This window comes from Primulina eburnea, chromosome 15, assembly GCF_022965805.1.
Source record: "Primulina eburnea isolate SZY01 chromosome 15, ASM2296580v1, whole genome shotgun sequence".
NCBI classification, from domain to species: Eukaryota; Viridiplantae; Streptophyta; class Magnoliopsida; order Lamiales; family Gesneriaceae; genus Primulina; species Primulina eburnea.
Window position 1 is genome coordinate 35,893,321 of NC_133115.1, and position 2,406 is coordinate 35,895,726.

The window sequence follows — 2,406 nt, forward strand, 5'->3', positions numbered from 1 at the left end:
TATTTTATCCACATGTGACAAGCAATTTTGTTTTAAATATTTTTATTCCTGAAATAGCATTTAATATATATGGTGATGGTTTCAAATTCACACTCAAATATTATTATTCTGACATATATTTTTTTCTTAGTTTAGTACATACTTTTTACATAGATAGTATATTCATTTGTTTAATACATGACACGTGTATTAAATAATAAATTGTATTTGTCCATCTGTATATCGTAATTGGATGAACGATCATGATTTATAACTTAAAACACATCTTATATGTTAAATAGATAACATTTCCTACATAAGTGACGTGTACAAAACCTTTTTTCCTTGAGGGACAAGGGACATTAAATGTGGAAGTGGCTGCCAAAAGGACTTGTCATAAATTTTGAATGCGACATTCATTGTCATCCAACCTCTTGCCAATATGATGACGCGAGTCTTAGGTCATCCCTCCACTTCACACACCGCACGCCAGCAAGTAGCAAATTATTTATACTGAAACGATTGTGCTGTTCAATAATTAAAAGTTTAATTTTTCTTATCAATAGTTTTTCGAACGAGTTTATCACAAATGATGTGATTTATTTGGTTATTATAGTTATAATCTATCATGTAAACTTTATATTTTAATAAATGTTTATAAAAAATAACGAACGTCATAAAAATGACAAATAATTATTTCTATATCATATGTAATGGGAAGAGATTCAACAATATTTGTGAATTGATAAAGCCGGCCAGCTTTCAAAATCTCTGTAAACATATTTGATGAGTTTTCCATTTCATGCTCCATGTTCCTTCCAACCCCAAATGAGTTAATCTATTAGATAACTGTTAGGAATTGAATTATCAAAGCACCAAACGTCCATGACTTTTTTTTTATATGATAAACTCTTGGTCCTAGATGCACCAAGAGAACATCTACGACTATGAACCGACCATGTTTGATGAAATTGGATCGCTTTAGAAATTTGCAACAATAGTGATCTTGGACTATCTTAAACCAAATCCAGAACCATATCAACATCATGCAAGATTAAGAAGAAAAAAATGAATCAAAGTATAAAGTAACAATTAACATAGAGGATTTACGATGTTCCATGGTACGTAAATGATCTACATCTACTGGAGAAGTTATTGCCAACTCTTTATTCGCAATAAGTTTACAAGGAATTACAAGAAGAATATAAAATATAATCAGAGCTTATTCCCTCTAATTTTAACATTGACTCTTCTTTCTATCTTCCTTCCTTCTTGATACGTGTTTCTCTCTCTTTTTTGGGTTCTTTAGTAGTTTTTCTTCTCTTGTATATTACGTTTCTAGACTCTCCCTTTATATATGTGCTCCGGTCCATCCAGAGTTTCTTTTATTCAATATTTTGTACCAATTACAGATATTCAATATATGATTCCATAACATCAATCAGCGCTGACAAAACTTTTATTGTTAGCTACCCTCTGGCTCAAGTTGAAAAAAAACAAACAAATAAAAATACTGTTCAAGTATAGAAATTTCATAATTAAATTTGGTCACGGGAGAGCCATGACTACCCTAGTCTAATCGGGACAAAATTGCAGGTTTGTGTAGTACTCTATGGACTCCAGCCCCCAGCATATACAATATGATCATCATCTTGTCTTATAGCAACCACTTCCTTAAATTATGCGCGTCTAACGAAATATCATGATATTTCAATATAAAATCCATTATTCCCATTTCTTGTTCAATGAAGTATAACATAAGTATAAAATCGCCTTCATCGATACAGACAATATTTTGAGTTGCAGTATTTATTATATTCACTGTGGATTTCGAATGGGAACGATGAAGATTTAGGCATTCAGTATAAAAACACAAATAAATAATAAAAGGACTTCTCATGTTACAGTTGTAGCTCTGGGAATTTTGGCCAACTTCTATCCCCGTGACGACAAAAACTAATGTAATAGTACTACAAAGTTTTAGAATCACAATTCATAAAGATTATTATTTTTATCTAGGAAAGTAAACCCTAGTGAGAGAGAACGGACAGAAGAATTAATTATCGATGGAAACATTTATTGCTAAAACCAAACATCAGCTTCTGTTTCTCATCAATGCTAAAATAAAATAGGAGAAGGATATTATATTTATCTCTGCAAAAAACAAAAGAAAAAAAGTTAACAGTTTCAATATTCATCCGCTGCCAAAGTAACATAATTGAATTAATTTATTTTATCTGCTGAATAAAAAATTTATTTTCCAAAAAAATCTCATGAATGAATCAGCCCTTATTTATAATTAAATTGTATGATCATCATCATATAGTAAAAGTTTAAAAAAAAAGGGGGCACGGTGGGTTGTCTGAAAATCTCAATCCAAATCCAACAAAAAAAGTAGTACTTTAAAGGAAATCATTAACTCATACT